This window comes from Rhipicephalus sanguineus, chromosome 11 (genome assembly GCF_013339695.2).
Source record: "Rhipicephalus sanguineus isolate Rsan-2018 chromosome 11, BIME_Rsan_1.4, whole genome shotgun sequence".
Classification (NCBI taxonomy): Eukaryota; Metazoa; Arthropoda; class Arachnida; order Ixodida; family Ixodidae; genus Rhipicephalus; species Rhipicephalus sanguineus.
In genome coordinates this window covers 97,806,320-97,818,803 of record NC_051186.1, presented here as the reverse complement: position 1 = coordinate 97,818,803, position 12,484 = coordinate 97,806,320, and the positions used below count along the sequence as shown (strand labels likewise).

General features: G+C 46.3%; 1 protein-coding gene across 3 annotated transcripts in view; it reads left to right on the top strand.

The window, feature by feature from the left end:
- Nucleotides 1-12,484, top strand: part of LOC119374550 (sulfotransferase ssu-1) — a 459,957-nt gene that overhangs the window by 438,401 nt on the left and 9,072 nt on the right. Inside the window, exon 1 of one of the 3 annotated variants that reach the window (XM_049410984.1) lies at nt 96-222. The exons of the other annotated variants lie outside the window; for them this stretch is intronic. The gene's annotated coding sequence lies outside the window, so the exon portion shown is untranslated. Of the gene's footprint in view, nt 1-95; nt 223-12,484 lie in introns of those variants that run through there. 3 annotated transcript variants of the gene reach the window in all.

Here is a 12,484-nt window from a genome sequence, read left to right as displayed (position 1 = left end):
ACGGCGCATCCCCCCTACATAGAAAGCAGCGCGGCATTACACGCTGCCTCCCCTCTACGCGGCGTAGTGGATTTGGCCTTGGCGCCATCTTCACTTTCCGCACGCGTCACCTCTCCGTGGCGCTTCGCGAGCGAGGCAAGCGACGCAGTTGCGTGTTGTTCAAGGGGTGTTCTCGAAAGCGGGCTTCTACGGGAACCGTGCCAGTAGGTGCCGGAGAATAGGGTGAGTCGTTTTGCCTCGACCGTGGCACACGGGAGCCAATGCTGGCTGCTGAAAATGTTAGCTGAGTCCTAAAAAAGTGTGCGAGACAAGGATACGCCTTAAATGCTATATATATATATATATATATATATATATATATATATATATATATATATATATATATATATATATACCGAATTCTTTGAACGTCATTCACGCTGGACCCGACGTATTATATGCAAGGAAGGGGCGACGAAACTTTCTTGAAAGCAGATTTACTTAACGTTTTCAGCTGGGGGACCAGCCTTCGTCAGAGTCTGACGAAGGCTGGTCCACCAGCTGAAAACGTTAAGTAAATCTGCTTTCAAGAAAGTTTCCTCGCCCCTTCCTTGCACATATATATATATATATATATATATATATATATATATATATATATATATATAGTTGCAGCAAGGAAGTCACGTTGGCCCCGGTAGAATAAGAAACAAGAGAGAGTACGACGCACGTTGGTTTTTGAGGTATGTTTACTGACGTTTTCGGCTGGTGGACCAGCCGAAATTAATTAATTATAAATAAATTATTATTATTATTATTATTATTAGTAGTAGTAGTAGTAGTAGTGTAGTAGTAGTAGTAGTATCATTATTATTACGAATTCTTAAAAACACCTGGTGGTAGAAGTATGTCGCTCAGCTGAGTTACATGAATAGCCGAATTTAGTTCGACATTTGAAATGCAGATCGAAATTAATACTTGAACAAGTGACAAATTTCCGTAATTCCTCTTGACAGCGGAGCTCTTATGCTTTCCGTTATGCCGTTACGCGTTCCCAGAAACTATCATCATCATGAAAGGTCTCTACTTTTCTAGCGCGTGCAACGCAATAACTTATCTTCTGTTTCGCTCCCCGAATATGTACACCCCGCACGCCCTCTCCCGATTTGTTCGGCGTGCGATGCAATAAGTCTGATGGGCGAGTGAGCGAGTACAGAGAGAGAAACAAAAACACAGAAAGAAAGAGAGAGAAATAAATATATAGAAAGAGAAAGAAAGGGAAGAAAGTGAAAAAATAAAACAAGGAAAGGGTGGGAAAGAGAGAAAGAAAGAGAAGAAGAGGGATAGAAAGAAAGAGAAAGAAAGAAAAATAAAGAAGGCCGACCATGTCCGTTGTTCCTTCGGGGTTGGCATCACAAGTCAGAAAGCTGCCTTAATTTTTTTGTGAATTACTTTCGCGATCACGGGATGGCGCTGCATGGGTGCGCGAACGCTTATACCATAAAGAACGTGTGGACACTCGGTTGTGTGCATATTGAAGCTCCTGTGAAACACTTGGGTATCTTATATCAGACTGTCCCGCATTCGTTACGCAGCAGGATTGCTGGTTAAGGAGTAAGAGTTCCTTGGATTTAAGTGCGTTACCATGGACTATTACCTTGTACAGCAGAGCTGTTATGGTCAAGGTTGGCCATGTGTCGTAGGTAGAACATTATCATCATCATGAACCGACCCGCGCTCACCCGCTGCCGATGGTTTAAAGGGGCCACGACACCCAATTTTCGACCATAATCTGTGTTATGTGCGTTAATCCTTGTGCGTTCAGAGAAAAGCTGGCGAAATTTTATCGCATTTGGTCGAGCTCTTAACTTATAGTTGAATATTTCATAAACACGCGAGCGGCCTCAGAGTTTGGCAACACTGGCGCAGTCGCGAGCCGTGACGTTACAAGCTGCTTGTTGTGCTAGCGTCTGCATTTCGACGAACGATTTTGTTGCGTGGTCAGCTGCGCGTAAAATCGAGCTATTTCGCCGTACATTTAGCTTGGCATTGTAAGTGAACGATTTGCAGCGGCTGAAACTTTGGTAGAAGACGACGGCTCCACTGCATGCAGCGCATGACGTCACACACGCCATGGCAAAATGGCGGTCGCCTGTGGTGGGCAGGGTTTAGGTTTGTAGCTGGCAACTTCTAGGGCTTATTTTGCACTGAAATACTTTTCTACAGTGCATTTTTCAAATAAGTATGGGCACAATAGACTCTACTTCTATGTTTTGGTTAAAACTGCAAATTGTTCCGTGACTGTGTCATGGCCCCTTGAATAACAGAAGCAGAAACGTGCCCAGCAGCTCTCTTGTGACCCAGCATCGCGCGACTTAATGCAAGCCGCGTTTGCTTATCTTTTATTTTACTTTTTTTCCGAGATAGTGTGTGTTTAGACGCGACCAGGCTAGTCGAGCTCTGCTGATATTTATGGACCAAACGCATCTGGCCACCCCTGTATAGACGTTTTATTTTCGGGTTTTAATAATTCTGACCAAGTCTCCGTCATTTTGTTCTACTTTACTATTCAATCTTCTTTCCTCTTTCTCTCCTCCTATCTTCCTTTCTTCTATAGCTTCCTTCCTCCCGAAAGATTAGGCAGGCGTCGTGCCCTTCTTGGTGGCAGTTGTCAGCCTGCTGTCTCCCTCTTTCCTCTGTGCCCTTGTGTAGTTGTGTATGTACGTGTAATAATAATAATAATAATAATAATAATAATAATAATAATAATAATAGTAATAACAACAACAACAACGCTGGGACGCTACCAATTTGGTCATTTGATGTCGATCAGTTGATCACTCGGCACATCTAACTTCGGCAGCAGCTTTTATTGCCCTATTTGCGTCAGGATCGTGCTTCAGGATGCTTCAACATCATTTTCTTTTTTGGATTTCGAGCACGATTAAGAAATTGCATAGGAGACACTATTTTACTCTGTCAATAGAATTAAAATCGAACTGTCCTATAACTACAAAGCGTCGAAAAGAATATAAAAAAAACAGAAACGTCAGGCCTGCGCTGAACACCCACTCAGTCATAGCGTTAGACGGATGAGCGGCCTTGATAGAGCCCGTCGTAAACCCTCTTTAGGCGACTGCTGCAAGTTCAGTTGCGGGGTACCAACTACACCATTGTCATTATATGCGAAGCAGGCAAATGCCCAGTACGTCAGAATTCATCATTTTGCGAAGTACGCAGGCACCCACTGCGCGTCTGTAAGGCAACACGCGAACCTACCTAGCTGCACACCTTGTTGGTGCTGTGGCTGATGATGATAATATTTATGTCTGAACCATTTGCGGGTTTGAAGCATTTAACCACCCGCTCGTTACGCAATTCACATTGTGTCACGCCTTGTGTGACTTTAATTTTATACGACGCAATACATCTCTTAACGCGATGATTCGCCCGACACGACCACTGCATGGGGTTTTTCTGTGAAGTTGTTTCGAAGCACCGGTGTGGCTCGGTGGTAAAACACTCGTCTGTCGCGCAGAGTTTCCGAGTCACTCTAAAAAGACAGGGCGTGCAAACAAGGACACAAGAAAGAAGTCAGGACACCACAAACGCCGACTAACAACTGAAGAGACGCACAACGGCTGAAAAGAAAGAAGGCACGAAAACTTATCTGCGCATGCCCATGCAACAGGCGAACCTATCAATCCGGCACGCGTGGCGGTCTACGTTGAAGATAACTGTTAAGGCATTTGATTTCATCTTTATGCAAGTTAATCGACGGTTGGCTCACGCATGCGTTACCACTATTCTCGATATGCCATGCTTCTATCATCAGGCGCGTTTCTTCATTTCTATGACGGTACAACACTGCGCATTCATCGAATTTTGGCGTGCACTTACAATCTCGACAATGTAAAGATACATTAGAAGGTGAGCCTCCTGTTAGCGATCTCTTATGTTCTAATAATCTCTGGTTGATGCATCGGCCCGTCTGTCCTACGTAGAAGCGGCCGCAGCTGAAAGGGATCTTATACACCACACTCGTACGGCAATCAGTGAATTTGTTGGTGTGTTTTACGAAACAAATATCGGTCCGCTTCTTGTCTTTTACTCGCTCATTCTTCCTCTGCACAGCGGCGCAAATCTTACCTAGCTTATTGGCAGCCGTGAAAACAACATTAACGCCGTATCTACTTCCTACTTTCTTTAGCCTGTGAGACACGCAATGAATGTACGGTATACCTACGACACGTTTCTTCTTATCGCTTTCTGCAACCATGCTCGGACTTAACACAATAGACTTCTTTAAACGTTCAGCGACCGTGGCCACTGCATCACGAGGATACCCTACATCTAAAAGACGCGTAACCTGTGCGTTAAAGCTATCACCCATTTTGTGCTCACACGACTTGGTGAGGGCTGATTTAAGGCAAGACATGGCGATACCGTTTTTTACAACCTTCGAGTGCTTCGACGAAAAATTTAACAGCGGTTTCGAAGATCTAGGAGAATACTGCCAGCACACGTGGTTCTTCTGGAACGTTAAAGAAATGTCTAGAAATTGTATTCCATTATTCTGAGGCACCTCTTTAGTAAATCTCAGCCCACCTCCATTAATTTCAAATTTTTCGCTCACGGAAGTTACCACCTTTTCAAAGTCCTCACCACTACAAAAGATCAAGTAATCGTCCACATAACGAAAAAACCTTAATAACCGAATTACCTAAGGCGCCTTCCAAAAGATTGTCAATCTTGCTAAGGTATAAATCACTAAGAACCGGAGCAACCTTAGAACCAATACATATCCCTGATTTCTGCACATAAACGCCTTCCTTCCAACCTACAAGCGTCGACTTTAAATACATGGAAAGGATTTCTAGAAAAGCCCCGGTAGAAACACCACATTTATCGGTGAAAACGGTCTGGTGCGCTTGTTCGTTAATACATTCATTAACACAATTTAACAACTCCTCATGCGGCAAAGAATAATACAGGTCTTCAATATCCATACTAAAAGCCTTACAACAGCCGGGGTTCTCCTCGGAGAGGAACTGCACTAGTGCCTGAGAATTACGCATACGAAAAGGGTCTGAAAAACTCAAAGAGGTTAAGCAGTTCTGCAAATAACTAGATACAGCGACTTGCCAGGTGCCTTGCTCTGAAACGATTGCTCGAAATGGGATCTCGTTCTTATGTGTTTTGGCTGAAAGAAACAATTCTAAAGTAAGTGATTTAGCCTTCTTGACATTACAAGCTATTCTCTCGAGATTATGTCTTAACAAAAGGTCGACAGCACGTTGCCTGACTACCGATGGCTTAAGTTTTACCGTCCTAAAATTCTTTTCTATGGCTGTTAATGCTTTTTCTGAGAACAAACTGTCCGGCATAATTACAAAATACCCTTCCTTATCTGAAATTACGGGCCTGAGTTTCTTTTCGACACAGTAATTAACCAAAGCTGGACAGGATCAGAACACTTGAGATGCATATTTGAACCCTTGATGCTAGCAACGCAGTCTGAAATGCAGTGGGAACGCTCTTCTTCAGGAACAAGTCTAGTGATTGTACGCGGCAAACTTAAAACGTCTATTGGTTTCAGGTTCGGCTTAAAACAGTATTTAGGACCTAAGGCTAGGGTTTTACGGTGACTATCGTCTAAGGCAGCTCCTCCAAGGACTAGCAAGTTATTTTGCGATGAAACAGTAGAAATAATCTTCCTCTTACATGGTTGAAGTTCTCGAAGTTTTACCCTCCATATGAATTCCGCATGCTGGTTAGCTACCCTCATCCAGTCGGCGTACATCTGCTTCTGGCGGCGATCGTCACGCGAAGTCGAACAACGGACCTTGAGGCATTCCTGGTAAAATTCGCTGTATCTAGTTCGCTGTATCTAGTTATTTGCAGAACTGCTTAACCTCTTTGAGTTTTTCAGACCCTTTTCGTATGCGTAATTCTCAGGCACTAGTGCAGTTCCTCTCCGAGGAGAACCCCGGCTGTTGTAAGGCTTTTAGTATGGATATTGAAGACCTGTATTATTCTTTGCCGCATGAGGAGTTGTTAAATTGTGTTAATGAATGTATTAACGAACAAGCGCACCAGACCGTTTTCACCGATAAATGTGGTGTTTCTACCGGGGCTTTTCTAGAAATCCTTTCCATGTATTTAAAGTCGACGCTTGTAGGTTGGAAGGAAGGCGTTTATGTGCAGAAATCAGGGATATGTATTGGTTCTAAGGTTGCTCCGGTTCTTAGTGATTTATACCTTAGCAAGATTGACAATCTTTTGGAAGGCGCCTTAGGTAATTCGGTTATTAAGGTTTTCGTTATGTGGACGATTACTTGATCTTTTGTAGTGGTGAGGACTTTGAAAAGGTGGTAACTTCCGTGAGCGAAAAATTTGAAATTAATGGAGGTGGGCTGAGATTTACTAAAGAGGTGCCTCAGAATAATGGAATACAATTTCTAGACATTTCTTTAACGTTCCAGAAGAACCACGTGTGCTGGCAGTATTCTCCTAGATCTTCGAAACCGCTGTTAAATTTTTCGTCGAAGCACTCGAAGGTTGTAAAAAACGGTATCGCCATGTCTTGCCTTAATCAGCCCTCACCAAGTCGTGTGAGCACAAAATGAGTGATAGCTTTAACGCACAGGTTACGCGTCTTTTAGATGTAGGGTATCCTCGTGATGCAGTGGCCACGGTCGCTGAACGTTTAAAGAAGTCTATTGTGTTAAGTCCGAGCATGGTTGCAGAAAGCGATAAGAAGAAACGTGTCGTAGGTATACCGTACATTCATTGCGTGTCTCACAGGCTAAAGAAAGTAGGAAGTAGATACGGCGTTAATGTTGTTTTCACGGCTGCCAATAAGCTAGGTAAGATTTGCGCCGCTGTGCAGAGGAAGAATGAGCGAGTAAAAGACAAGAAGCGGACCGATATTTGTTTCGTAAAACACACCAACAAATTCACTGATTGCCGTACGAGTGTGGTGTATAAGATCCCTTTCAGCTGCGGCCGCTTCTACGTAGGACAGACGGGCCGATGCATCAACCAGAGATTATTAGAACATAAGAGATCGCTAACAGGAGGCTCACCTTCTAATCTATCTTTACATTGTCGAGATTGTAAGTGCACGCCAAAATTCGATGAATGCGCAGTGTTGTACCGTCATAGAAATGAAGAAACGCGCCTGATGATAGAAGCATGGCATATCGAGAATAGTGGTAACGCATGCGTGAGCCAACCGTCGATTAACTTGCATAAAGATGAAATCAAATGCCTTAACAGTTATCTTCAACGTAGACCGCCACGCGTGCCGGATTGATAGGTTCGCCTGTTGCATGGGCATGCGCAGATAAGTTTTCGTGCCTTCTTTCTTTTCAGCCGTTGTGCGTCTCTTCAGTTGTTAGTCGGCGTTTGTGGTGTCCTGACTTCTTTCTTGTGTCCTTGTTTGCACGCCCTGTCTTTTTAGAATGAATACTTACCAACTAGCTCAGCTCTCTGTTATTCCGAGTCACCCTGTTTCTTTTTGTCTGATTATGTTCGATAGCTGCGAAGTGTAAGGACGCACAACTACGCCACCACATACAGCTGTTGCTCTGAGCTCATAACAGCTTACGCTCTACGAAAACTGCTATGTCACTTCAACAGTCTGAGCTTTAACCGAGGCAAGAAAGCCAGGCAAGGAATGCTCGCGGGAGGTAGCTGAAAGCGCCTTACGTTCTGCTACACAGGCGCCCGGATATATCTCGCGCAGTCAGATAGCGCGACTTCGAAAAGCAAGAAGCTGCTGTAACTCGACCTTTCGTAATGGGAGCCCACAGCAACGAAGGCAGCCGCAACAGGTTCTCGGAAATGTGTTTCCGCCAAGCCGACTGATAACGTTGCCGAACGCGTACGACCAACATAAAGGAACGCTGAAGAGAAACAGAGAAATGAACTAGAATGGAGGAGGCACCTTCAGGAATGAGCGTAGTTTTTGTAACACGAAAATAATGGAATGCACTTCACGTACGGGGGGATCTAGATGACACAGTTAAGGTGCGCTAGCAGCTGTTTCATTAATTCTACATTGTACCAAAAGTGGTATGGTGTGACATGAGTTTATGACCAACAGAAGTGACAGATAGTGTGTTGTATATACCGAAACATACGTTTCATTAGCATGGCATAGGCACCGTCCACTGACCAGAGGGAGCTGCGTTGCTCGTTGTGGGCCGTCTCAAGTTGGCTGATATTGGCCGCTAGGGGCAGGCAGAAAGCAGACGCTCGCACGCGTCCCCCCCTTCTGGCCCGGCTACTGTCTGCACACTCATGCAGAGGCGGAGGGACGCGCATCGCGTTTGATTTTGTCCCTCGGCCGTCTAAACGTTGCATTCTTTATCCGCTAGGCTGTGCGTTCTGGCGTCCCACGTGAGGACTCGACTGCACGGTGCCTATACCAGACTGTGCATCCATGCATGCATGACACGAATGCCTTCATTTTGGCTGAAACCAAGCAATATGCTGTGTGTAGCTCCTCTCTGACTGCTTCGTATTACATTGATTCCTACATTGCGTAAGATCCGTCAGGTTTTGTTTTTGTTTTCTTTTTTTTTTTGGGGGGGGGGGGGGGCTCAGGAACATGACGTTTTATTTTAGATATATTTGTAAACAAAGTCCAACTATTTCGTCCTCAATTTTTCTCGCCCCCACAACCGGTGCTGAAGCAGTCTCGTCACGAATTCAATTGCACTCAACGAATCAGAAGGCACCGTGATACGAAACCGCGTGCGCGAACGGCTGCTGCATGCCCACAGCACCAACATCTCACCAGGCAAGCAGCAAGCAGGATTGCATTTCATCAACTTCAGTCAAACGAATCGCGAAATGATCACCCGTTCTCGCCTGGCAGCTGGGCCGCAGTTTGACAGAAAGCGAAGCCTCCTCTTCGTCGACGGAAGGCTAGAGTCCGCTCGCGGAATGTAGTTTATGTGCCGGTGTATTTCATTTCGTCTTTTAAGTGCAGAGCTGTTTAAAGGACGACCCCGTCGTCGTTAGTATCACGCAGGCCCCACGTTTGATATGCGTAAGCCAAGGAGGTTTAAAAAAATTGGCCGCGTATCTGCGTGCTTCGCTGCAAATGTCGTGTAAAGACGATAGAAGAGGCGCTGTGTGAGATATGGACACCATCTGGCAATACGTCGGGAAACATGAGTGCTGTGTTGCGTGCTGGTAGTCCCGGCGCAGCAGCAGGCGAAGACCGGCGGTGACCAACGCGACCGGCGGGGACGCCAGCCAGCCCGAAAACGCGGTTTGGCGCGAAGCGCTGAAGCAGAGAAACGTCCGCACTCAACGAGTACTCTCCACACACTCTTTTATTTACACGTCGCCTGGGTAAAACAGGAACGCCAGAGCGGCGCCCACAACCGGCAGCCTGAAGGCCGCCCACAACGCTGATTTTTCATTTCTTAAATATTTTTTTTCACCTTCTTGGCCTTCTCAAAACTAAAGTTTTTCAACACCAACCCATGGCATTCGTACAGTGCAACAGAACCGAAACCGAACACAACAATGAGCTCGTGCGAAGGGCACGGAGGAAGGCAAATTTCAGCGCAGTCGCATTTTCAGCTTTGTTGAAACAGCGCTCACTAGACGACGACGAAGTAAAAAATTGGCCGCGTATCTGCGTGCTTCGCTGCAAATGTCGTCTAAAGACGATAGAAGAGGTGCTGCGTGAGATATGGACACCATCTGGCAATACGTCGGGAAACACGAGTGCTGTGTTGCAGGCTGGTAGTCCCGGCGCAGCGGCAGGCGAAGAGCGGCGGTGACCAACGCGACCGGTGGGGACGCCGGCCAGCCCGAACACGCTGTTTGGCGCGATGCGCCGAAGGAGAAGAAACGTCCGCACTCAACGAGTACTCTCCACAAACTCTCTTACTTACACGTCGCCTGGGTAATACAGGAATGCCAGAGCGGCGCCCCCTGTCATTCGTACAATGCAATACTGAACCGAAACCGAAACACAACATGAGCTTGTGCAGAGGGCACGGAGGAAGACAAGTTTCAGCGCAGTCGCATTTTCAGCGCACCTTAAGAAACTAGGGTTGTAACATTGTAGGGCGAGTAGGGCCAGAAGGACCGTCACGACGAAAACCTGCCTCCTCAGTCGTATTCGCCTGTAACGTTGGTGCGGCTTCGCCTTCCCTCCTCCGCTCCTGGCCTTTCCACAAAGCTACTGCCTAAGTACGAAGGCCCCTACCGCGTCCTACGTCAAGCATCCCCAGTTAACTATATGATTGAGCCTGTTCAATCATCTACGGACCGCCGTCGTCGCGGCCGCGAGACTGTTCACGTCGATCGACTGAAGCCGCATTATGACCCACCATTTGTACCTGTTCCTTAGGTCGCCAGGAGGCCAGGATGGCTCCTTTTGCGCGGGGGGGTGATTTGTAACATGGTAGGGCGCAGACAAGAACGCCTGCGAAAGAAGACGACGAAGACGGTTGTTGTTGGCGCTCGCGCTTGCTCGGCTTGGACCGCTGATCGCTTCAGCTGTGGCAATCTTTTAATAAACGCGTTACTGTCTCAGCGTTAAACGCATACCATCAAGGTCTTTAAAATTACGTATCTATGTATTTTCTGTTAAAGGAACACACCGCCTAATACTTACCTCGTGATGTTGCGCCTCAGATATGCGTAATGTTTGCTTTTTGATCAACAATGTACACAAGTATGAACCTATTCAGCCGTTCACGATGGCTGGCCCTTGGGCAAGTGGTTCAACTTTGGCCGAGTGGCTGAATCGAGGGACGTGCCGGCAAACAGAAAGACAGACAGAAGGACAGACAGAAAGACAGACCAAATTTCTGCGTTTAAGTTCCCCAAGAAAGACTATCGTCTTTAAAACCGAAACACAACAATGAGCTCGCGCAGACACGGAGGAAGCCAAGTTTCGGCGCAGTCGCATTTTCAGCGCAGCTTAAGAAACTAGGGTCTCTAAAATTACGTATCTATGTATTTTCTATTAAAGGAACACACCACCTAATACTTACCTAGTGATGTTGCGCCTCAGATATGCGTAATGTTTGCTTTTTGATCAACCATGTACACAAGCATGAACCTAGTGAGCCGTTCACGATGGCTGGCCCTTATGCAAGTGGTTCAACTTTGGCCGAGTGGCTGAATCGAGGGACGTGCCGACAAACAGAAAGACAGACAGAAAGACAGACCAAAATTTCTGCGTTTAAGTTCCCCAAGAAAGACTATCGTCTTTAAAAAAATTCTGGAGTGGAAGCTCTCGCAACGCCTTGCCAGCACAAGTGAAGCCAGCTTTTGCCCACCAAAGAGCTCGGAAACAAGCTCTTTTCTGGTGGTGCCTACTAAGAGATCAAATGGCTTTGATCTCTCAGTATAAATACTACGTTAATTATAAAATAAAGGATAGTTGTTGCCGACAAAAGTAACCCGTCGAGTGGAGCATTGGCGATTGATCTCCAATAAAATTTGCCATGATTTTGAGGCTTACTGATGAAAACTAGTTACACAAAGACACGCTTGGAGCAGTATCTGACCCGTAGAAGTTGCCATATTAAACTCGTCTGGCGTGCGTGGAAAACGCTCGCTTTTCTTCGCCAAACGCAGATGATATATCGTGCCCCTACTAAGATGGCGGCCGCAGCCGGCATCTTTTGGTGGGCACGGCTTCACTCTTGCGCAATAATCGCCACTCCAGCAATTTTTGTTAACCTCCTTGGCGTAAGCCAAGCAGGCTGTACGTTTGGAACGCCACTGCGCCCGTGAATGCCAGCGTCGCCAAAGGGCTCATTCGTCTGTACAAGACAGTGAAATGCCAGTAGGGTGCCTTGATGCGCGTTTTGTTGCGCGTTTTGTCCAGGGTGAGGACATCTGCGGCGTCTACTGCGGCGCGGCTGCCATATTTTAGCCCACGGCTTCTTACCGGCGTCTCACCCCTCTACGGCAACTGCGCTGAGAGGCACGAGACGCGGGGCAAAAAATGGCGTCGTGGCGGCATCAGCCCCTTCAAAGAATGGCAACACCCTAAAATCCCAGCGTCGAGGAGCCCCCTCGTATTCAGAAGCGCTCTTTGATTTGAACTTGATTTTCCACCGCCTCAAGGGAGCGCGTTTGAAACGCGTTTGTGCACCTTGGCACCGCCTAAAAGCAGCGCGTTCCAAACGTGTTGAAGGCAGTGGCATGTCAAGTTCAAGTCAAGGAGCGTTTCTGAATACGGGGATGGAAGAGGAGCGGAGGCGAAGCGTGCACCGCGCTCGAAGTAGCAAACAGTAGGGAAAAAAATGAGAAAGGAGACCATATAGAATAGAAAATAGATAATCGCAAAACAAATCAGATAATCACAAGGAAAACAGCAGAAAATGATAGAAAATATCACAACCACGCGAAAAGGACAGAAAAGAGCAGAAGAGAACAGATAAACCCAAGAAAAAAAAAACACAGAAGAACAGAAAAGAGCTTATAAACACCTATAAAAGAGCCTATAAAAGAGCAA